The following is a 26,562-nucleotide window of genomic DNA, read 5'->3' on the forward strand; positions in this document are numbered from 1 at the left end:
GTAGAGAACTGAATGTCAACAAGTGGATGCAGCACAATTCCTACAACGAGGCTCTGCTAAGCGAACAATCTATAATTAATACCACAGTGTAACCTAAACTCTATGTTCGTACACTGTACATCAGCATTGCTATATTCAAAATTGAAGAGTAGTTATGACAACAAAACAGAAATGTGTAAATATGCAATCCATACAAAAAGCAGCAAACATATATCTTACGTGATAAACAAGTCATTAGCATCATATCAGCATAAGCAAATAAATGTTCGTATGTAATCTTAATAAGTAAACATGAAGGCGCAAGCAGATAAATCACAAAGTGTAACCTACATACCTAACTACAGTCAGCACAATTAATCAGTTGACAATTACAATTTAAATAAATAAGCACAGCAGGCACATAATAAAAAAAAATATGACATCAGTGAAAAGGCATAGCAGCCAAGCGATGCATAATATACGCAAGTAACAACACTGTTCATTAATAAAACATTGTCAAAATCAGTAAATGTACACAAGCACGTCGCTTCATAAGTAAATTCATAGCACATCTCAACACGAACTGACTACTACGAGTCCTCGACAAGCACTGCCCACTACGAGTTCTCAATAATCACTGCCAGTGGAGGCGGCGGAACAATGCTCTCTAGCGATCTCTGGCGCTGTGGCTCAGTGTAGCCACCTTTCACCATGGCCAAAAGCCAATTATCACGCCCTTTTGGACATGAGATAACTCTCCCTCTCCCCCCCCCCTCCACCAGCCCCTCCCCCGCCCTCACCTGCTAATGCTACTGGTCAAACGTAGACGGTGGTCACATTAATGTTACCAGAAGCTGTAGAATACACCATACGATACGGGCAGCATTCGCTTTTACTGTACTAGGAGTAGCGTCTAAATACGTGCGATACCTCACAGATTCTTCCTCATTCGAGTAAAAAAATAGGCCTGAAAGATGCAGCGTATAGATAAAAAAGTTTAATTGTTATGTGCTAATTGCTGAATACAGTAATTTGTGTAACCACAGGAAAATGTTTAAAATATGTATTTGCATAAACGTATTTATTTATCTAATAGTCCGATCTGTAGTTATAAAGGGCAATTGGTTTCGCAGTGACATTCGTGGAAGGAAATTATATAATTCAAGAGAAGAACTGAATCGGTATCGAAAGTTTGATGGCCCAAAAGACGTTAAACAGTCTCATATTCGGTGTTTTCCTAATTGTGAATCGAAAACTTAGCAACCTCCTCATTGTTGGAAATTACTGAAGATTTTCCATGAAGGTCACTATTCGGCTGTTACCGCTGAGGAACCGTTTGGGCTTAAGCTCTAGATGAAACTTTACGTATTTCTGCTGTCGCCACAAAAATCCACTATTATTAAAGGCTGCACATACGTTATTTAGATCGTATATGCCAAGGTGCAGGGTATTTTTCCAAAAATTGCATTATGTTCAAGTTATTTAATTAAGGCTGCACATACATTATTTAGATCGTATATGTGAAGGTCAGATCATTTTCCAAAAACTACATCATAATGTTCAAGTTATTCAATTAAGTCCAATGTTGTACAAAATAAGTTACAAAAGATTGACATTCCACCGAAAAATCTTGTCAATTTAGTATTTACGATATTATTATATTAGATATTATTATACAGGGTGAAAACAGAGGAACTGCAAGTAAGCTTCCTGGCTGGAAATGGTTGCAAAAAAAAAATGGTTCAAATGACTCTGAGCACTATGGGACTTAACTTCTGAGGTCGTCAGTCCCCTAGAACTTAGAACTACGTAAACCAAACTAACCTAAGGACATCACACACATCCATACCCGAGGCAGGATTCGAAGCTGCGGCCGTAGCGGTCGCGCGGTTCCAGACTGTGGAGCCTAGAACCGCTCGGCCACCCCGGCCGGCCGAAATGGTAGCAAAAAGGCCCTATAAATATGTGTCAGGTAATGGGCGGCTTGTGTGCAAAGACAACAGATCGTCCCGGAAAACATTATAGAGTTGCATCGCATTCACATCACAACAGATGTTCGAAGTGGCCTCACACATCGCATCATGGATTGTCCCACTCTTTCGCACGTTATAACCAATCTCTGTATAGCGTGACAGGCGATGTGAATAAGTTGTTGAAGGGTCTGCACATCAGGAACTGGTTTAGTACACACAACGCTTTTCGGAAATGTTTAAGTCCGGTGATCTAGCAGATCCTGCTAGAGGGTTTCGATGTCCTGTCTAACATTAGGGATGTTGTTGAGGTGTCGACGAACTGTAATGCCAAAGTGGGCTCGTGCTCCGACATGCAGAAACGACAACACGAATTTCCGAACACATGTTCGTAGGGCCTTACTTCCTCAATTTCCAGTCAGGAATCTGTCCCTGCAGTTCATCGGTTTTGTTAACGTTCACCCTGTATGTTACAGTGTTATATGAACAAATATTATATGTGCCCTTATTGTTTAGAGGGTGCTGGATGAGCTTCTTCGCCGGTCAGCGAACCCTGGCACAGGATCGGGTTGTTCTGTCATCAAGACTCGGGTTTATTCTTCTGAAAAATGAAAGAAGTGGTCAAAAAAAACGACAGCTTGTGATCGTATCTGAAGGAGAGACGAATGATTGCTAAATACATAGTGAAATTAGACATACTTTCCGTATCGTGTAAGCATCTCCCTTCAATCTGCTCTCAGTGTGTTTCTTCTGTCTCATCTTCATCTATTTCAATGCTACCTTCTGGGTATCGACATTTTTACAAAGCCCTTCTCATAATGTGCAGATTGGTGAGCAATTTAGGCATTGCTTTGGTAGACTTTTTCACATTTACAAGTAAGCGATGTAATATCGCGTCCAGTGCAGGTTTCAAAGTGGTTGGCACTGTCAGGAAACCACTTCTTGTTGTATTCCACCCGCAACGGGTCGGATCTCTTTATTGATCATCGAGTATGGTTTGACTGGATAACCACTGCCGCACCTGAAATGGAACTGTCAGTGAATGTTGTCGAGCAGAAACAACGGGGTTGGGAGTTTGAGTGGGGCAATATTGATTTTGCTTTTGCACGATGAAGATACGTATAGGCTGCATCTCAAATCGGTCACGATAGTCTCATGGACATTCCCATACAGTCATGAGACACTCTTTTCCTCCTTCGGCAATCTCGGCCTGGTGCGTCGGTCGGAGCCTCAAGATGAGAGGGGCAGCAGGGGCACCAAAGTGCAAGAGCTGTGTACGGCGCGTTTCACAATTAGTAGCAATAACTGACATGGGTGACAGACAGTGTTCGAGGGAAAAGTAGCGAGGAAGAGCGTGCCAAATCATAAGTCGTTCGTGCGGAAAAATGTTCTAGAACTGGCCCTAGTGAATGGAGAAAATAAATAATATGAATTATATTTGTGCAGTATTTACGTACAATGTTATTCCATATTATTCGCTGAATACGATTTTTGTGAGATCTGTTAAAGTGGGTACTAATGTATTACCTGACTGTCACGTGTGACAAACTGTGCCGGACTGGGACTCATAGGTCGCCATAGAGAACTACACCTAAGCCAGTTGTAGCTGATGCCATCAAACTTCGATTCGGTGAATAATTTAGAGATTTCATCCAGCTGCTGATCGTCAAATCTTATGTAACTTAATACAATGTGAATATGAAATTTTTTTTTAGTACTGGAGCTAGCTTAACAGACCAAACCAGTCTACACTGCATTCAACATAAAATTAAATTAAAAGCTTGCCCTTAATAATAAATAAAAGTTTCGTAGTGGAATAACTGAGTTTTTGCAGAGACAGCTAAGGCACACCAATTTCCACGTAGCACTTGAAACCCAATGTTTCGTGGGAGATAAAAACCTAAATAGCGAACTCTGTAGGAAACTTAACGTAGTATCATTTTGAATCCGGACGTTCTTTACGAAAAGTTGATAGTTTCCTGCTGACAAGCCAAAAACCGCCAAAAAGTAAGAATTCTTTACCTTTTTTAAATTTTTTTCAGTATTTCATTGCGAAATTTAGTTAGCAATTGCGAAATTTAGTTAGCAATGCTCAGATTCTCATTCACCACCCGAAAAAAACATACAGAATGGAAGAAATGAAAACTACCCCTAAGGGCCCATATGAAGAAAAGTAGAAAGCAAAATTGCAGTAGTTCTCGCAGTCGTGTTTTTTACTGCAGTAATTGAGCCATCGTGCCCAATTTTTTGGGCAGTGGATGCGCATAACACTGCACTCAGAAACGTAGTCTCAGACACAAACATTCCCACACAATATATACACATTTTGCGCAGCGTCACGATTTTTAGCTGCGAGAACGTCTGCAGGAAGGACGCTTCCCATGATAAATTAATATGGCTCCAATCCCCCTGATCTGAGCAACGCTTTCGTGAGACTCTAGACCTCACACTTAATGCAACGTTATAATCTTCTGCTGCGAGAAAGTCTTCGTGGAAGGACGCTGACCCATGATAAATTAATGCGGTACCAATCCCCGGCTCTGAGCAAGGTCCTCGGAAGGCCTCCCTTGGCTGTAAGGCGCATTCCGGAACCGGTAAGACCTTCCAAATTATTCCCAATTTACATCCCCCATTTGCCCCATCATCCGATTGTCTGATAACTGGGAAAATAGCCGGCTGTTGTGGCCGAGCGGTTCTAGGCGCTTCAGTCTGGAACCGCGCGACCGCTACGGTCGCAGGTTCGAATCCTGCCTCGGGCATGGATGTGCGTGATGTCCTTAGGTTAGTTAGGTTTAAGTAGTTCTAAGTTCTAGGGGACTGATGACCTCAGATGTTAAGTCCCGTAGTGCTCAGAGCCATTGGGAAAATAGAACCGAGACAATGAGCTTTCCGTTCTCGGTTGCATGAACGTGAATGACGATAAATCGTCGCTCTAGATGTAAAAAATTCAAATTATACTACGGCGCATATCTCTCTAGAACTGTTTAATCTAAGTTACTGTAATTTTTGCATTTATCGGTTTTCAAATCCATACCTCTTTCAGTGTTAGTTAACGGTTCAGGCCATTCTTCAATTTCGACATACGATGATACTGCTGCCGGACATTCCTGCTTCTTACATGAGGCACACGACTTTCTCACGAACAGCCGACATTAAAAAGCGAATGCTGAATGGTATTATTAGTATCTATTTTGCGCCGTTGCGCTGAATTGCTAACCACTTAGTATGCAGTCATGTTCTACAAGTTATGCCAAACTGACATTTGTTGTGTGCCACCTCTATGCGTTTACAATTTTAGTGGCCAGCAGGCTATTTCCATTGTGTGAACTTTAAACAGGCACACTCTGGTTACATGTCTGAGCCCCTTGAGTACACGAAAGAAGATGTTAAATGTTTATCACCAAATCTGTTTTTTGGCTGGCTAGATTCGAGCTTCGTCTTTTTCATGAATCAGCTGTTACAGAGAACAAAAATTGTTATGATTGGATGTGTTGAATGTTGGTAATAAAGGCATCAGTAATAATGTGGTTCATATGCTTACAAGGGAACCTCCCCATCGCACCCCCCTCAGATTTAGTTATAAGTTGGCACAGTGGATAGGCCTTGAAAAACTGAACACAGATAAATCGAGAAAACGGGAAGAAGTTGTGTGGAACTATGAAAAAAGTAAGGAATATATACAAACTGAGTTGTCCATGCACAAAATATGCAACATCAAGGAGAGCATGAAATTAGGAGCGCCGTGGCCCCGTGCTTAGCGTGAGCAGCTGTGGAACGAGAGGTCTTTGGTTCAAGTCTTCCCTCGTGCGAAAAGATTAATTTTTTATTTTCAGACAGTTATTATCTGTCCGTCCGTCCGTCCGATGTGATCACTTTTTTGGGAGTTAGCCGGCACGGTAGCTCAGCGTCTTCGGTCAGAGGGTTAACTGCTCTCTGTAATAAAAAAAACTGAGTTAATGGATCAACGACGAACTGAAACGGGTATCTTGCGACGTCCGCCCCGAGCAGGTACAACGAACCAAAGCGAACAAAATGAGATAAAAATATACGAGAGGTCTTTCGTTCAAGTCTGCCCTCTTGTTCTGCAGCTGTTCACGCTAACCACGGGACCACGGCGCGTCTGAGCTTACACTTACCTTGATGTTGCCTATCTTGCGCATGGACTACTCAGTTTGTATATTTTGCTTATTTTTTTCATAGTTCCACACATCTTCTTCCTGTTTTCTCGATTTATCTGTGTTCAGTTTTTCAAGGCCTATCCACTCTGCCAACTTATAACTAAATCTGAGGGGGGTGCGATGGGGAGGTTCCCTTGTTAGTACTTATGTATTCTGTATTTGGAATATGCTCGATGTAGTCAGTTCTTTTTACGGCACCATACTTAAATGTAGCTCAGATCTGCGTTTGAAGGATGTCACAACAGTAATTAGATATTACTGTTGTATGTTGAGATATGAACATATTATATATTCTCATAATTGTGGTACCTTCTTTATCCAGCATGATATGACACATGTGACGACGATATTTTATTTTAATATTCGAGAGCAGTGACGTACTGAAAATCTTGAAATGAATGGCGTAGTGTACGGCCCTCCCGAATCCATCGAATGCTGATTTGCATGACAGTCGTGATATGTAGAGAAACGCGAGCAGTAAATTATTCTGAACAGTAAACTGCCTCAAGGACCAGTGCTGGCTCCAGTTCTGCTTAATTCGTATGTTCATTCTGGCTGCTAGCTGCAATAAAACCCTGTATCCATATGACCTGGCATTACGAGTTGCATTCAAGTTCTAAGGCCTCCGATTTTTTTTCTCCAGACTGGAAAGAGATAGAAACATGCGCATTGTTTTAAAATGACGCCACGTTCATTGTCAATATGTCCCAGAGATGGCAGCACCGTACGGCAGATGGAATTTTACCGCCAGCGGCGAGAATGAGAACTGTTTTAAATACTTAAAATGGCGACATTTTCCTTACTTGAGCAACGTGCAATCATTCGTTTTCTGAATTTGCTTGTTGAAATTCATCGACTGTTGAAGGAGACATGTGGTGATGGAGTTGTGGATGTGTCGAAAGTGCGTTCGTGGGTGCGACAGTTTAATGAAGGCAGAACATCGTGTGACAACAAACCGAAACAACCTCGGGCTCGCACAAGCCGGTCTGACGACATGATCGAGAAAGTGGAGAGAAATGTTTTGGGGGATCGCCGAATGACAGTTGAACAGATCACCTCCGGAGTTGGCATTTCTGTGGGTTCTGGGCACACAATCCTGCATGACGATCTGAAAATGCGAAAAGTGTCATCCAGGTGTGTGCCACGAATGCTGACGGACGACCACATGGCTGCCTGTGTGGCATGTTGCCAAGCAATGTTGACGTGCAACGACAGAATGAATGGGACTCTCTTTTCGTCGGTTGTGACAATGGATGAGATGTGGATGCCATTTGTCAATCCAGAAACAAAGCGCCAGTCAGCTCAATGCAAGCACACAGATTCACCGCCACCAAAAAATTTTCTGGTAACCGCCAGTGCTGAAAAAATGATGGTGTCCATGTTCTGGGACAGCGAGGGCGTAATCCTTACCCATTGCGTTCCAGAGGGCACTATGGTAACAGGTGCATCCTACGAAAATGTTTTGAAGAACAAATTCCTTCCTGCACTGCAGCAAAAACGTCCGGGAAGGGCTGCGCGTGTGCTGTTTCACCAAGACAACGCACCCGTACATCGAGCTAATGTTACGCAATAGTTTCTTCGTGATAACTACTTTGAAGTGATTCCTCATGCTCCCTACTCACCTGACCTGGCTCCTAGTGACTTTTGGCTTTTTCCAACAATGAAAGACACTCTCTGTGGCCGCACATTCACCAGCCGTGCTGCTATTGCCTCAGCGATTTTCCAGTGGTCAAAACAGACTCCTAAGGAAGCCTTCGCCGCTGCCATGGAATCATGGCGTCAGCATTGTGAAAAATGTGTACGTCTGCAGGGCGACTACGTCGAGAATTAACGCCAGTTTCATCGATTTCGGGTGAGTAGTTAATTAGAAAAAAAATCGGAGGCCTTAGAACTTGAATGCACCTCGTAATATGTCAGAACGTACATATCAAACATTGTGAAAGTACCTTCTAAAGTGACTTCACCATACTGATCAAATACTTACGCAAACGGACACTTCAACCATATCCGCGCACAACAGAGGCAACAGCGTTAGTTCTCCACAATAAAGGGCCACACGTGAACTATTATCTGACACTATCTATCGGACACTGTCGTTTAAGTAGTACTCTAAGACCCTATCGACGAAGCTCCGGTCTAGGGTAAAGGAGCTCGGTTTAAGAGTAAAGTGCACCGAGTCCTGTGATTAGTTAGTTCATCAAACGGTAAATTAATTGTTTATTATTTTCATGAATGATATCACCCGAGAGTGGAGACAAATACCCCACAGATTCATTCAAATCAATAGAAAAAAAAAGCAAGACGTTTAGTTTTTGTACTCATGATTAAGCTTTGTTACCATCTTCAGAGGATGAGTTGCAGCCATTTGTACACAATGGTTAAAGGAACCCTCCCTCCCTCCCTCCCCCCCCCCCCCCCGTGGGAACTGTGATGAACTGCCTGCTGTAATCGAAGACATATCAGCCACAGTACTCTCAGACAACGTTCGTCCACGCAAATAGGAAATATGATATCAGCAAACTGCATGGACATCTATGGTATGGCCCCATAATTAGTATCGCTTAATAAAGGTAATAATAAGCAGAAAGTATTATAAATAGAAGGTTTTTTGCAACCAGAAGTGAAGAGAAACGAAATTCAGATTGGAATTTACTTCACAAGGACACGATAGATACTAGTTATGATGGCTTACTTATAGCAGTAACGAGTCCGGTAATTCTAATAGGTTTATTACGCATTCAGAATGTTAATAATCTGGGTAGTTAAGCTTCAAAGATCGGTCAAACAAGGCAATCGGATTCTTATTCTACGCCTCGAACTTTAATGGAAGAGCGCTTGAGACAACTCTCAGAGTATCGTGAATAACTTTCCTGATCGCGCTATTGTATTAGGATAACATATCAATATGTTAGCTACAAAATGTCTTAGAACAAAAAAATGGTAGTAAAATATTTTTGGTTAGCAAGCGCGGCAGGAGACCAGTTGCAGAATATCTAAGTATTCAGCATAAAATATTCATTATGAGCGCGAATATGTGAAGCAGAAATGGATGAAACTCAAGAACAAGGAACTACCTGCCTTAGAGAAGCGGATGCCGAGCAGGGTTGTGAGTAATCGAAAAAATCCACCGAGATAGAAAAGTAGCCGAATTAGAAAAGTATGCGAAAGCAAATAACTCTTGCTCTCCTATTTACGCAAAATCAAACCTTGGTAAACGAATCGAAGCTCAGTGATGTCAAAATGAGCCTGGGGAAAGCGAGAAGATAAGCATAAAACGAATTTCAAAGACAAACTTCGCCAAACGGTCTGGCTAAATATCCGAAGACATTTTGGTATTGTAAAGTATGTAAGCTGATCGAAATCACCTATTGAACCGGTCAGTGACTACACTGCCACCGAAATATAAGATGACAGAATCTTTAGTAACGAGCTGGTGGATAATACTGTAGTCTCCTGAGGTTATTCAATGACGATGCGGCAGTCTATAGGTAGGTTACAATGCCGTAAATGCATCCATGGCGGCCGAAGACTTACGGCATAAGAAATCACACTCACTCTGCCAACGGCTTTGTCAAAGAGGGCGGAGGAGCGGATAGAGGATTAACATACTTTCTTGCTCTTGGGGTGGGAAATTGCCGCTAAAGGCGGTAGAACCAGAAATGATTAACGGCATGAGGCTACAGAAGGCAAAGGAAACCACAGCACTTTTTTTTTCTTTCTAGGGGTGGGGGGTCACCTGTCTTGTGGCTGGTTTCATGCAGCCCGCCACGAATTTCTCTCCTACGCAAAACTTCATTGTCAGACTAGCACTTGCAACCTACGTCCTCAATTTTTTGCTGGATGTATCCCTATCTGTCTTCCTCAATACTTTTTTCCCTCTACAGCTCCCTCTGGTACCATGGAAGTCAGCCTCTGATGTCCTATCATCCTGTCCCTTATCCTTGTCTGTGTTTTTACATATCCCTCTCCTCTCCGATTCTGCGCAGAACTTCCTCATTCCTTACTTAATCAGTCCACCTAGTTCTCAACATTCGCCTGCAGCACCATATCTCAATTGCTTCGATTCCCTTCTGTTCCGGTTTCCCAACAGTCCATGTTTCACTGCCATAGAATGCCGTGCTCCAGATGTACATTCTCAGGAATTTCTTCCTCAAATCATAACCTCTATTTGGCACTAGTACACTTCTCTTTGTCTGGAATGTCCTTCTTGCCAGTGCTAATTTGCTTTAGATGTACTCCTTGCTCCATCCGTCACTGGTTCTTTTGCTGTATAGGTAGCAGAATTCCTTAACTTCATCTGCTTCGTGACCATCGATCCTGATGTTAAGTTTCTCGCTATTATCATTTCTGACACTTCTCATTACTTTCGTCTTTCTTCGACTTACTCTCAATCCATATTCTGTACTCATTAGATTCTTCATTCCATTCAACATATCAAGTATTTCTTCTTCACTTTCACTCAGGATGGTTACGTCATCAGCGAATCTTATCATTGATGTTCTCTGATCTTGAATTTTAATTCCACACCTGAACCTTTCTTTTATTTCCATCATTGCTTTTTCTATTTACAGATTGAACATTAGAGGGAAACACAGTATCTCTGTCTTTCACCCTTTTCAATCCCAGCGCGTAGTTCCTGGTCGCCCACTCTTAATATTCCCTCTTGACTCTTCTACATATTGTATATTACCAGTCTCTCCCTATAGCTTACCCCTATTTTTCTCAGAATTTCGAACATCTTGCATCGAAAGCTTTTTCCGAGTCGACTTTTCTTTAGTCTTGCTTCCATTATCAACAGCAACGTCAAAATTGCCTCTCTGGTGCCTTTGCGTTCCCTGAAGCTAAACGGATGGTCATCCAACACATCCCCAATTTTCTCTTCCATTCTTTTATATATTTTTTTGTCTGCAACTTGGATGCGTGAGATGTTAATCTGTATGTGTGATAATTCTCTCATTTTTCAGCTCTTGCAGCCTTCGGAAATGTGTGATGATATTTCTTTGAAAGTCAGTTGATATATCACCGGACTCGTACATTCTAAACACCAATGTGAATAGTCGTTTTCTTGACACCTTCCCCAGTGATTGTGATGGAATGCCATTCGTGGTGGAAGCTATTAAAAGCATCTCGCACTGAAGTTCGCGCTAAATTTCGCGCTCCTGAAAAAGATCACCAATCGCTTAAATTTGGTATGCTTTTTTCATCTAGTGTTCTATCAAGTTTTGTGTGCCAACAGAGGTCAGCCCCGTCGTTTGTTAAATTATTTGGAATGTGGGACAATTGTTCGTGCCTGTGGAGTGGATGCTTCCTTAATCCAGGTAGCCGAAGTATTTGGTTCTCCAAGAGGTGTCCTATCTAAGGTTTATACCGCGTAGAGGGAAAGCAGTAAAACATCACTCGCTATGTCACAATGCGGACGAAAACGTGTGTTAAGTAATCGTAACAGATGGTCATTTTAGAGGATTGTGGCGAAGAATAAGAGGACGACCGCTGATAAGGCTACTGCAGAACTGAATATCGCAATCGCGAACTTTCTCAGCACCAAAACAACACGAAGGACTCCAAATAGCAGGGATCTGCAGAGCGAGCTGGAATTGCAAAAGCACACAGTGCCGAAACCATAAATCATAGACTGTGGGGCAACGTTATTCACTCGTATGCGTGTTGTTTCACACTGCTTCCAACATATGACTGAATTTACGTCTCCGGCCGCTTTTGCAGAGCGGTTCTAGGTGCTTCAGTCTGGAACCGCGCTGCTGCTACGGTCGCAGGTTCGAATCCTGCCTCGGACATGGATGTGTGTGATGTCCTTAGGTTAGTTAGGTTAAAGTAGTCCTAAGTCTAGAGGACTGATGACCTCAGATGTTAACTCCCATAGTGCTCAGAGCCATTTGGACCATTTTTTTAAATTTATGAATCGGATTCGATGGAAGATAAGAGACGAAGAACTGGCGAAAGTAAACCTTCACGAGGACGGCTCGTGAGCTGTGTTCCAGTAGCTCATTCGGTCGTTCCCCTCAGCACCATCATCTCTTGGCGACGCGCTACCTGCAGCACCTTCTCTAGAACTGACAACGCGAGGTGGCGAAACCACTCTCCAGGCGGCAAGAGATGAATGTCGGGATTTTATTGCCCTTACCGCGTCCTGCCGCCTCCGTGAGGTATTTTTGTATATTCAGAGGGTCCACCACCATTTTCTGCTACCTGTAGCGGAACACTTGGGGTTCCCCCAACCATTCATGGACGTCATTCGCCACATACTTTACAATGTCACATCCGCGGTCCAGGTGAACGGATGATTGGCTGGACCGATCCCTCTGCCCACACGATTAGCCTCCAGCACTCATCAAAGGCCTCCTACCCTGTCTTACAGGACTTACATTGTGCAACCACACATTCCGGCCTGTTGGGCCTACGCAGACAACCTCCTACCTCACGCAAGCTCACCCACACAAATACACGATACCATAGCATGGATCTAACATTATGGACAATGCATGGGGGCTTAATTAAAATAGAATGCAAATAATTTTAATTTTTTGTTTTAGTAGCTGTATGTCCGATTACAAGTCTCGTAACGGTTGGCCCTGACTAGTATTATTACGCTATCTGACTGCATAGAACAATAACAAAGAATGAAATGGAAATTGTCATTAACACAATTAATTAATTAAGTCCCCAGCAACTATAAAACCTACGAAACCAAAGCACAAGTATAACTGTTCTGTGTGTGGAAGTATGACTCAACGTACGCATCTGGCACGGTTCTTCTTCAACAACACAAGAAATTTTAAATATCGTTTATACTGAATTAATTAAAGGAAATAGAAATACCATAATTACTCAAGAGAACCAGAATTACACTCTAATCCCAGAACACAAGCCAGATGCTTTGTTGACTGAACCTATAATGAAGCATTATTTACGACATTAAATAATGAAAAATAAATCAAGTTTCGTTACCTTCATATATTGACCAAAATCACTCTAATCATTACAATATATCTCCACACCGACTCGCTATTACCACATCTCAACAAGAACTTTTCAGTATCACATCTCAGCAAGCACTCCCTACTAGCACATCTCAACAAAAACTCTCTGCTACGAGTTCTTAACAAGCACTGACTACTACGAGTCCTCGACAGGAACTGCCCACTACGACATCTCAATAATCACTGCCAGTGGAGGCGGCCGAACAATACTGTCTAGCGCGATCTCTGGCGCTGTGGCTCAGTGTAGCCACCTTTCATATGCCCTTCCTCCACGGGCTAGAATTTGATGGTATTTTGCCAGCATTGGTGGTGAAAATACCACCAAATTCGTCAAAAAAATTCAAAAATAAAAGATAACATTAATACGTAAATATCATATAACTAGATAAAATTTTGGCTTTGCACTGACCTTTCAATAAGCTAATATATAGAATACAGTAAGCAATACAAATTCTTTCAAACATGTGACTTTACATAATAGTTTACACAATATTATGTGGTTAAACAGTTCAATCAATAGCGTCAGCAATGACGAATATGTGCAGGTAAGAGTCTCATAACTTTTCACAAATAGTAATACACAAAAATCAGTTTATACAAATATTCACATAAACTCCTTCCATAGCCCAAGAAACAAGTAGTTGACAGTTCCAGCAGTAGCACCCAGCAATGGTCAACAGGTGCAAAAACCAACAAGTGACATTTTTTCAGTAGAAACAGTCCATCAGTGGCACCCAGTAATGTTGAATAGGTGCAGACACCAACAAGTAACACCATTTCAGTATAAGCAGTTCCATTAGTGGCACCAGCAATGTTGAGCAGGTGCACACAGCAACAGGTGACATCTTTTCAGTAGAAGCAGTCCATCAGTGGCACCCAGCAATGTTGAGCAGGTGCCGACACCAACAAGTGACATCATTTCGGTTGAAGCATTCCATCAGTGGCACCCAGCAATGTTGAGCAGGTGCAGACATCAACAAGTAACACCATTTCAGTATAAGCAGTTCCATCAGTGGCACCAGCAATGTTGAACAGGTGCAGATATCAACAGGTGACATGTTTTCAGTAGAAGCAGTCCATCAGTGGCACCCAGCAATGTTAAACAGGTGCAGACACCAACAAGTAACACCATTTCAGTATGAGCAGTTCCATTAGTGGCACCAGCAATGTTGAGCAGGCGCATACACCAACAAGTGACATCATTTCAGTAGAAGCAGTCCATCAGTGGCACCCAGCAATGTTGAGCAGGTGCAGACAGCAACAGGTGACATCTTTTCAGTAGAAACAGTCCATCAGTAGCACCCAGCAATGTTGAGCAGGTGCCGACACCAACAAGTGACATCATTTCAGTAGAAGCAGTCCATCAGTGGCACCCAGCAATGTTGAGCAGGTGCAGACACCAACAAGTGACATCATTTCAGTTGAAGCAGTCCATCAGTGGCACCCAGCAATGTTGAGCAGGTGCAGACAGCAACAGGTGACATCTTTTCAGTAGAAGCAGTCCATCAGTGGCACCCAGTAATGTTGATCAGGAGCAGACACCAACAAGTAACACCATTTCAGTATAAGCAGTTCCATTAGTGGCACCAGCAATGTTGAACAGGTGCAGATATCAACAGGTGACATCTTTGCAGTAGAAGCAGTCCATCATTGGCACCCAGCAATGTTGAGCAGGTGCAGACATCAACAGTTGACATCTTTTCAGTAGAAGCAGTCCATCAGTGGCACCCAGCAATGTTGAGCAGGTGCAGACACCAACAAGTGATATCATTTCAGTAGAAGCAGTCCATCAGTGGCACCCAGTAATGTTGAATAGGTGCAGACACCAACAAGTGACATCATTTCAGTAGAAGCAGTCCATCAGTGGCACCCAGCAATGTTGAGCAGGTGCAGACAGCAACAGGTGACATCTTTTCAGTAGAAACAGTCCATCAGTGGCACCCAGCAATGTTGAGCAGGTGCAGACACCAACAAGTGACATCATTTCAGTAGAAGCAGTCCATCAGTGGCACCCAGCAATGTTGAGCAGGTGCAGACACCAACAAGTGACATCATTTCAGTAGAAGCAGTCCATCAGTGGCACCCAGCAATGTTAAACAGGTGCAGACACCAACAAGTGACATCATTTCAGTAGAAGCAGTCCATCAGTGGCACCCAGTAATGTTGATCAGGAGCAGACACCAACAAGTAACACCATTTCAGTATAAGCAGTTCCATTAGTGGCACCAGAAATGTTGAACAGGTGCAGATATCAACAGGTGACATCTTTGCAGTAGAAGCAGTCCATCATTGGCACCCAGCAATGTTGAGCAGGTGCAGACATCAACAGGTGACATCTTTTCAGTAGAAGCAGTCCATCAGTGGCACTCAGCAATGTTGAGCAGGTGCAGACACCAACAAGTGACATCATTTCAGTAGAAGCAGTCCATCAGTGGCACCCAGTAATGTTGAATAGGTGCAGACACCAACAAGTAACACCATTTCAGTAGAAGCAGTCAATCAGTGGCACCCAGCAATGTTGAGCAGGTGCAGATATCAACAGGTGACATCTTTTTAGTAGAAGCAGTCCATCAGTGGCACCCAGCAATGTTGAGCAGGTGCAGACACCAACAAGTGACATCATTTCAGTAGAAGCAGTCCATCAGTGGCACCCAGCAATGTTGAACAGGTGCAGACAGCAGTCCATAATATTCACTATCACTAATCACACTGTTCATCAGAGTTTATCAGCAGAAATTAAACATGTTCTAGTGGCACCAATCATGTAAAAAAAGTGCAAATAACAGTCCATAATATTCCCTATCACTAATCACACAGTTCATCAGCAGAAATTAAACATGTCCAGGTGGCATCAATCATGTAGAAAAAGTGCAAGTAACAGTCCATAATATTCACTATCACTAATTAGACAGTTCATCAGAGTTCATTAGCAGAAATTAAACATTTTCAAGTGGCACCAATCATGTAGAAAAAGTGCAAGTAACAGTCCATAATATTCACTATCACTAATTAGACAGTTCATCAGAGTTCATTAGCAGAAATTAAACATTTTCAAGTGGCACCAATCATGTAGAAAAAGTGCAAATAACAGTCCATAATATTCACTATCACTAATCACACAGTTCATCAGCAGAAATTAAACATGTCCAGGTGGCATCCACCATGTTGAATAAGTGCAGGTAGCAGTCCATAATATTCACTATCACTAATTAGACAGTTCATCATACAAATAATAATAAACACACAAATGATATCAGATAATTGTCATATTAACTATTACAATACCCAAATAGCAGTAAACCTATAATATTTATGGGTGTCAGTGCAAGCCACAACAAACGAGTAAAATAATATTTAGGAGATAGGTTGGGATCACTTCTCTGGGATTATAAAAGGAAAACACACAAAACTCACTCACTCATCTTTCATCCACATTAGTGCTACTGTGTAATTGAATAGTGTTAACTGTGTAAATGCAATTCTGTCAAAATTTTATGTTCACCATGTGTATCAAATAGTAGTGGCAGCAATGTATAACAGTCAATAATAGTTAGTCAACGTCATAGTCATCATGTCAAGACCAATGTTTGCCAAGCCAGATCAAAATGTACGGTTGCTGAACAACTGTCAGTGAGCCAAGATATGCAAAATCTTCCTCTCTCCAAAAAAAAGTATATACTGCTTAGTGATTTAACAAAGTGTGTGTGTAGACAATCTTCTTTCTACTTGAGTGTTCTAGTCTGCCATCTTCATCCTCCTTGTTCCATATAGACCAACAAAAAAAAATATGCTCCTCACTTACTTCACCTCTTATCCACCAGAACTCCAATAATCCTCAGCATCACATAATCTCAATACTTCAATAATACCTCTTTCGTCGATACATATAAACCTTATCATCAATATCATTTACCTTACCTCTTGTCCACTAAAACTCCAATAATCATCACTTAATCTTAATACTTCAATAATACCTCTTCAATACGTCGATACATATAAACCTTATCAATATCATTTACCTTACCTCTTGTCCACCAAAACTCCAATAATCATCATCATCACTTAATCTTAATACTTCAATAATACCTCTTCAATACGTCGATACATATAAACCTCAGCACCAATATACCTCTTATCCACAAGACTTCAATGATCATCAGCATCACATAATCTCAATACTTCACTAATACCTCTTACGTCGATACATATAAACCTTATCATCAATAATACCTCTTCAATACGTCGATACATATAAACCTTATCATCAATAATACCTCTTCAATACGTCGATACATATAAACCTCAGCACCAATATCATTTCACTTCCATAAGAACTCTTCCTCTAGTCAGTCTCCTCGAACAAGTACAGAAAAAATCCTAGTGCAAACTTCAATTCAGCATCCCATACAATCCGAAGACACAGTGTCCACACACAACCTCTGTATAATCCATCTGACCCAAATCTTCTACTCATTATATATTATAAGATACATTTTGGTTCCTTGTCCATCATTAAATAAAAGAAATGCATACGTGACCTCTAACAGACTTAGTTCGAATAACTCTCAGTAATTAAGTAAGATTACGAAGTGTTAATGATCGTGATATTTCAGTGTGTACACCACTTCAAAAATTATGGCAAACAGAAGCAAACATGTGGAGTATTTCTTGTGTCAAGTGTCACTTCCTATTTCAACTGCTCACGAAGAATGCAGTGTAATAAGTGTTAATGGTCTAACCTAGTGTTGGTATGTCATGTCGTTAGCTTCCTTCCTATTAGCATAAATTTATACAGCTTCCATAAAACCTCCAGCTCATGTGACTTTTATGCAGTTTCTTGTACTAATGTCGTTCGTCGAATTATAGCAGTTCATTTTCTTATCTTAAAAATATCAGGCATTGAGCGTAAGCAAAACATGCAATAGCGAGTAAATATACCAGTAGAGAACAGAATGTCAACAAGTGGATGCAGCACAATCCCTACAACGAGGCTCTGCCATGCGAACAATCTATAATTAATACCATGGTGTGACCCAAACTCCATGTTCGTACACCGTACATCAGCATTGCTATATTGTAACTTGAAGAGTAGTTATGACAACAAAACAGAAATGTGTAAATATGCAATCCATACGCACAGCAGCAAACATATATCTTACATAATAAACAAGTCATTAGCATCATATCAGCATAAGCAAATAAATGTTCATATGTAATCTTAATAAGTAAACATGAAGGCGCAAGCAGATAAATCACAAAGTATATCTTACATACATAACCACAGTCAGCACAATTAATCAGTTGACAATTACAATTTAAATAAATAAGCACAGCAGGCACATAATAAAAAAAATATGACATGAGTGAAAAAGCATAGCAGCCAAGCGATGCATAATATACACAAGTAACAACCCTATTCATTAATCAATCATTGTCAAAATCAGTTAATGTACGCAAGCACGTCGCTTCACAAATAAATTCATAGAACATGAAATTAGCACAAAGTATGAATCACGTAATCGCCAGCAGCAAATTACATCTAAAGTACGTACCTAAGTGGAAATGTGTTACCAGAAAAATAAACTCAATTAATCGTTACCTTTTTTAGTTTATTAGTTTCATCTTCGAAATTACATTCTTCCTGAAATTTTCTCGATAGCAAGTCCTCTTAACGTCGGACACGCACAGAATTTACCTGAAGTTCTTAAATATTTTATACAACCATATCCTGAAAAATACTGAACGTTAATAACATAATTTATAAAGTCACCATAGTTTTATACTGAATTTAATCGGAGAAATTAGACTGTGTATTTGTTTACGTCTGTCAGTGCATTCGCACTGAGCGGTCGATCAGCTGTAGACGCGTGACGTAGGAAGTGATTGTTTGCGGTCAACGACTGCCTTGTGCGGCGCGCAGACTGACTGTTGCTTTGAGTACCTGCCGCCGCCGGAACACGGCGCGGTATCCTTGCATTCTCCGCATGTTTACGTATAACTGTTGGTTTCTCAAAAGTATGTCATTCCACAAAAAATTTTACGTTCGATATATGATGTATTCCCTTAGAGCGCCGAGATTTAAGAGTTTCTACTTCAACAGTGTTATCATGAATAATTTTGCGAATTCTATATGGACCGTTATAAAGCAGAAAAAATTTGCGACACAAGCCTTTTCCTTTATGAGACAAACGATGAGACTTAATTAAGACCTTTTGAACAACTGACGAAATTTTTAAACGACCAGGACGTTTAGCTGATTTCTCTCTTCTAGCAGCCGCAGATGCAATATTTTGCAGAGCCAGGTTCACAACTTCAGAATGCCGCAGTTTCCGTGAAGGCGGAAAGGGAACGATTTCAGAAATGCGATTTGTTGGTACTTTATTTTTTAATATCAATAGAGGCGGTAAAGAAGTTGAGTCATTAGGAAGTTCATTCAGAATGTTTTGAAAAATATGAAGATACTTATCCCAAGTTCTGTGATTCTGATGACAATAAAGACGACACAATTTATTGATTTCCTTCATCCATCTCTCTGAAGCGTTAGATTGAGGGTGAAAAAGTGAAATAAAAATTGGTTTAATCTTACTACGCTGTAGAGTACGAAGCCAAATTTTAGAGCGAAACTGTGATCCATTATCTGATATAACCTTATCAACATGACCAACTTCTTTAAGAAAATGTTTGATGAAAGCGTTAGATACTGAACGAGCTGTTGCCTTGCGTAAAGGTGTAACACATATTTTGATGTTAATTCCACTGCTACGAAAATGTACGCGAAACCATTAGTAGAACGAACCACTGGACCGAACAAATCGACTGCAGCCATGTCCTTTAATTTCGCTGGAATGATAGGAAACAACGGTGCTCTGTGAGAAACAGTTGGCGGCTTAGCCTTTTGACATAATTTGCATTTGGCAAGAACAGATCGAATACGTTTTTCCATATTACTGAAGTAACAATTTTCTCGTAATTTATGAAAGCATTTTCTGGGACCAAAGTGCGCATAACTGAAATGTGTGTAGCAAATCAATTTATTGACCCACTCATCAGGAATACAAACTAACCAAACAGAGTTGTCGACCGATTTTCGTTTGAAAAGAATGTCATTGCGAACTAAATAATATTGTCTGATCGCTACGCTTTCCTTTCTCCTCCACTTCTCCTTAATGTCTTTCCAGATGGGATCCTTATTTTGCTCCTTAGCGATGTCCTGGAGCGAAGAAGAAATAAAATTCTCAGTCGCAACACCTTGAATGTACATCAAACAATAATGGTTTTCTTTGCAGTCCTCTTCAGCACTTTGTTTCAAACCCATAGGTGCACGTGATAAAGCATCAGCAACAATATTTGAAGATCCCTGTATGTAAACAATACTAAAATCAAATTCCTGTAGGTACAACGCCCATCGTGACAATCTGCCATGAGTTAATTTTGTCGACATAAGAAATTCCAAAGCTTGATGATCAGTGTAAACCTTAGTATGTCTACCGAACAAAAATGTGCGAAATTTTGTGAAAGCCCAAACAACAGCCAAAGCTTCAAGTTCCGTAATCGAATAATTCTTTTCGGATTTAGAGAGAACACGACTTCCAAATGCAATAGTCTTCTGTACTAGAACGCCGTTTTCTTCTATCTCTTGAAATAAATGTGCACCTAGGCCTTTGTATGATGAGTCAGTCGCCAAACAAAAATCTTTAGATAAATCCGGGTGTGAAAGAAGTGGAGCAGCAACTAAAGCTTCACGAAGTTGTTCAAATTCTGACTGAGCTTCCTCATCCCAACACCAATTAGAATTTTTTCCAGATTGTTCACATAAACGAGGTGTGGCCAAATTGTCCAATCTAACAAAGCGTCTAAGAAAATTACAGACACCAAGGAAACTACGAACATCACGTTTTGTGGTAGGAACAGCATAAGTACGAATAGCGTCTAGTTTCTCTGGATCAGGGAGAATACCTTCTGTAGAAATAAGGTGACCGAGAAATTTCACCTGAGAACGACCAAATTCAGATTTTTCCAAGTTCACTGTCATGCCAACTCGTGCAAAAATACGTAATAATAAATCCAAAATTTTGTTATGCTCACTCCAAGAACGTTTAGCAATAAGAATATCGTCAACATATGAAGTAATATTGTCACGAAGATAAACAGGTAAAATTTCATTTAAACTACGAATGAATGCTGCTGAAGATACAGTAAGTCCAAACGGTAATTTCCGAAACTGGTAACAGTTACCAAACGCTAAAAAGGCAGTGTATTTTCTACAATCAGGGTGGAGTTCTATTTGCCAAAAACTTGCGCGCATATCAATCGTGGATAAAACTTTAATTCCATGGAAATGTTGAAAAAGTTCATCTAAATTTTGTGGACGGTCAGTTTCAGGAATAATAATATTATTTATCTGTCTGGAATCCAGAACCAAACGAATTGATCCATCCTTTTTAAGAACAACGTGTAATGGGCTGGTATAAGGACTGACTGCTGGCTCAATAATGCCCTGATCTAACATGTATTGAAGTTCATTCTTAACCTTGTCTCTGTAAGCCAAAGGAATAGCGTACGTTTTCCCGCGAAATGGTGTGTGTACTTTTACTTTAAATAAATATTGTAAGCCTTGTATAGTTCCTGTGTGATGACTAAACACTGTAGCATGTGAAGTCAAAATATGGTGCAGCTCTTCTCTTGCAACGTCATCTGGCACTTCCGCTTTTTTAACCTTTTCATTAATTAATTCTTCGCTATTAATTATATCATCCATCGCGTCTCCGTATCTATTGTCATTGTCATGAATAAACACACTGTCGTCATAATGCTCAACGAAAACATCAGAAGTAAGAAACCTTAAACATTTTGTATCTGATTCAGATCTTGCTAAGCACTCGAAAAATTTCAAACATTTCGGCATTCCGGCAACAGTCAAATTCACACTTCCTTCTTTAAAGTTCAAAATTGCCTTATGTGTGTTAGGAAACTCCATACCTAATATAATTTGTGTGTTGAGTAATGGAACAATTATAAAATTAGCAGACAATTCGTATCCTTGACAAATGAAATTTAGGTTGGTCTGTTGTTTAACTTCCACACCTTTTCCAGAAATCGCTCCTCGAATTGTAGTTTTAGAAATAGGTAACACAGGACAGGCAATAGTTCTTTCACATATACGAAAAACTGATTCACTAACGACGTTCAATGGGTTCCCAGAATCTAAAACTGCAGTGAACTTATTCTTACCCACACATACTTCAATAACAGGATGTAAAAATGCGTCTACATTATTTTCCTTTTCGTCTAGCAAAATGTCTCTCATGTCTTCCAAGCGTACGTAGTGTAAGGTTGTAGTGTCATTACTTTTTGAACCGTCTATATTGCTGCCAGAAGCCGAAGCTGCAAGTCATGGTCGATTGTTTGTGTCACGTCTTTGATTATTCCCGTCATTTCGCGGATCAATTTCTACTATTTCCACTTGTCTCTCTGAATTTCTGTCACGCGGAGGGTGCCAATTAGGTCCTCCCTGTCTGTTAGATGCAAATTCTTGGTTGTGTCTGTTATTAAAATTTCTGTTTTCCTGTCTGTCTGCATAACTACTTCTTGTATAATTTCGACTGTCACTTCTGAAATTATTGTTAGACCTACTACCCTGGTTATTTCTGTGGTAAGAGTTTCTATTATTGTATGAATAATTTCTGTCTTGATGATACCGATTACTGTTTCCGTATGATTGATCATTCCGGTAAGAATTACCGTTATTATAATTGTCTGTGTAATTTCTGTTAGAACGTCTGTTATTGTCATAAGGCTGGTATCTATTGTCCTGTCTGTTACGTCTGTCATTCTCAAAATTACCCATATAACGCCCGTTCCGATCACTATCCCTTTTCTCTGAAAATCTATCGTAATTACTGTTACTGAAAAAGTTACAAGAAGTCCTGTCGTCGTTGTCATACTCAAGTTCTTGTAAAAAAGTCTTAAAAGTCTCTAAGTCGTCTTTACATCTTCCAGCTAAAGCAATTTGTCTTATGGATTGTGGCAGCTTAGTTAAACAAATGCGAATTAATTCAGTCGGGCTATAAGGGTTGGACAGGAACTGATTCTTTCGAATCATGTCTTCAAAGTATTCTGCCGGTGTGCGGAACTCAGACTGTTTAAAATTACGCTGCATAATCAGACTATGTTTGACTCTGTCTTGTGTGTTTTCGGACCAATATGCCGATAGAAATGCATGATAAAAATCATTCAGATTATTACAATCTCTAATGAGTGCACGCATCCGCGTCGCCGGTTCGTTTTCTAAATATCCACACATAAATTCCAGTTTGTGGCTTAGTGGCCAATTTGGTGGGAGTGCATACATAAATTGATCTAACCATGCACATGGATGTATGTCATTCTTAGAATTGCGGAAGATCTTAAATTTCCGAACAGTCAAAAAGTGTTTATAGTCAAAGTTTTCGCCTCGTGGCGACAAAGACCTACCGCGTCTGTCCCAGTTTGAATGTCGATTATTGTCAAGTTCGCGCGCCTGGCGCTCTCTTCTTGCGTCCCGTAAATGAAACAAATTATTTTCTTCAAAGCCCTCTGCTATCTGTGATTCTAAATTTCTTCTGCTGTATTTTCCTACGATTTCGCCTTCAATTTGTTTGACTTGCTTTCGTAATGCTTCAACTTCCCTTTTAACGCGTTCATTAAATTTTCCCTGATTTTCAACATGCTTATTTATGTTCTGGTACTCTTCGGTTTCTGCAAATGGTAATGGAGCTGTATCATCTGAATCTCTATCCCCATTTAAACTAAGACTTGTCAATTTATCTGAAATCTCCTCAACTCTTTCAGATAAGTCACCTATTTTTTCTTTCTGTTTACTTACGTCTTCCGTAAGTGTCGCGACTCGGGTTTCAGTATTGACACATTTGGTAGTTAACTGTTCATATTGTTGTGTTAGGTTATTTAATCTGTCATTTGGTACGGATTCCTCAATTCTCTCAAATATTTCTTCTTTATCGTGTGCACGTTGTAAATTTAACTCTGAAAATTTTTGTACTATCACGCGATCTCTTTCTTCCTGTTCTCTATCCTGTTCCCTTTGTCTAATCTCTACTGCAATTAATCTATTATTGTGAGCATTCAAAATCGGTTGTACTTCCTCTCTAATCTCTTTCTTTAATTCATCCTTCATGTTTTTGAAACATGTCCCTATTCGCGAATCTAACCGTGTTTCCATTGTTTTTAATTCAGATCCTAACTGTGATCCCAGTGAGTCAAACCGTGTTTCCATTGTTCCCATATCAGTTTTAATTGTTCCTATATCAGTTTTAATTTCAGATCGCAAAGTTCCCATCTCTGTTTTAATTGTTCCTATTTGTGATCCCACTGTTTTTAATTCAGATCCCAACTGTGATCCCAATGAGTCTAACCGTGTTTCCATTGTTCCCCTATCTGTTTTAATTGTTCCTATCTCTGTTTTAATTGTTCCTATCTCTGTTTTTGGTTCAAATGGCTCTGAGCACTATGGGACTTAACATCTATGGTCATCAGTCCGCTAGAACTTAGAACTACTTAAACCTAACTAACCTAAGGACATCACACAACACCCAGCCATCACGAGGCAGAGAAAATCCCTGACCCCGCCGGGAATCGAACCCGGGAACCCGGGCGTGGGAAGCGAGAACGCTACCGCACGACCACGAGATGCGGGCATCTCTGTTTTTAATTCAGATTGAAAATTTAATATTGCACTCATCAACTGCTCCATATTAACTTGTTCGAAATTCTTTCCGCCCGTAACATTTCCCGCGAAACCAACTTCTTTCGTCATAGCTGTAAAGCTATCTGTGTTCGATATTATTTCAGAGTCTTCTATCGTTAATCTCGTATTCTGTGAATTTTCTGACTGAGAAAAATTTTGAAATGGTTCCGGACTATTTTCCCGACTTATTAAATTGTTTTCCACTTCATTATTCATGATACTGTTTTCCTCTGTTGGCGAGTTCGCCAAGTCAACAATTTCGTCATTCTCACTATTCATCATTTTTGCCTTTTTCATTGATAGCGTAATCATTTACAAAATATACAAAACTCGTCACTATATGAAAATTACACACAATGACACTTTATCTCCAACAATACCATTCACACGAAATGTTTCCCTCAAACACGATTAACGAACAATTGAAATCTTCCTAACTGCACAACATTGTCAAACCCGTATACAAGATAACAAAATTAAATTCTGCAGAAAAAAAATACCATTAGAAGAATGACAGTCACCAAATCTACACATGCAATATAGGCTACAATTACTAAACTACAAATTACTACAACACTCCTACTGTCTACTATTTCTACAATCAGAAGATTCCAAGGGACGATCCGAAGCAGCGGTCGCCACGTGCATGGGGGCTAAATTAATATATAATGAAAATAATTTTAATTTCTTGCTTTAGTTGCTGTAAGTCCGATTACTAAGTCTCGTAAACGGTTGGCCCTGACTAGTATTATTACGCTATCTGACTGCATAGACAATAACAAAGAATGAAATGGAAATTTTCATTAACACAATTAATTAATTAAGTCCCCAGCAACTATAAAAACCTACGAAACCAAAGCACAAGTGTAACTGTTCTGTGTGTGGAAGTATGACTCAACGTACGCATCTGGCACGGTTCTTCTTCAATAACACAAGAAATTTTAAATATCATTTATACTGAATTAATTAAAGAAAAATAAAAATACCATAATTACTCAAGAAAACCAGAATTACACTCTAATCCCAGAACACAAGCCAGATGCTTTGTTGACTGAACCTGTAATGAAGCATTATTTACGACATTAAATAATGAAAAATAAATCAAGTTTCGTTACCTTCATATATTGACCAAAATCACTCTAATCATTACAATATATCTCCACACCGACTCGCTATTACCACATCTCAACAAGAACTTTTCAGTATCACATCTCAGCAAGCACTCCCTACTAGCACATCTCAACAAAAACTCTCTGCTACGAGTTCTTAACAAGCACTGACTACTACGAGTCCTCGACAGGCACTGCCCACTACATCTCAATAATCACTGCCAGTGGAGGCGGCGGAACAATACTGTCTAGCGCGATCTCTGGCGCTGTGGCTCAGTGTAGCCACCTTCAACAATCGTCGGGTAATCACCTCAACGTTACCAAATCGAGGATAATGAAGGTCGGACGTGGACTCGCAGACGAGCGATCACTGCTGTTGCCCACTGCGGCAACGCTCCGCTACCTGTGTATCGGCTTTACCGGCTCCACCCATCACACCGCACTGCACACCGTCGATCGTTGCAGTCCACCCATTACCACGTTGGCCACAACGCCCTATCCACTACAGAGAGCGACTTACGTCAACACATACGTGGCGCCTAAATTTCTCTATGCCGTCCAAGTACTCCCCCTACCGTTGATCGCAAG

The sequence above is a fragment of the Schistocerca nitens genome, chromosome 2 (assembly GCF_023898315.1).
Source record: "Schistocerca nitens isolate TAMUIC-IGC-003100 chromosome 2, iqSchNite1.1, whole genome shotgun sequence".
Taxonomy (NCBI): domain Eukaryota; kingdom Metazoa; phylum Arthropoda; class Insecta; order Orthoptera; family Acrididae; genus Schistocerca; species Schistocerca nitens.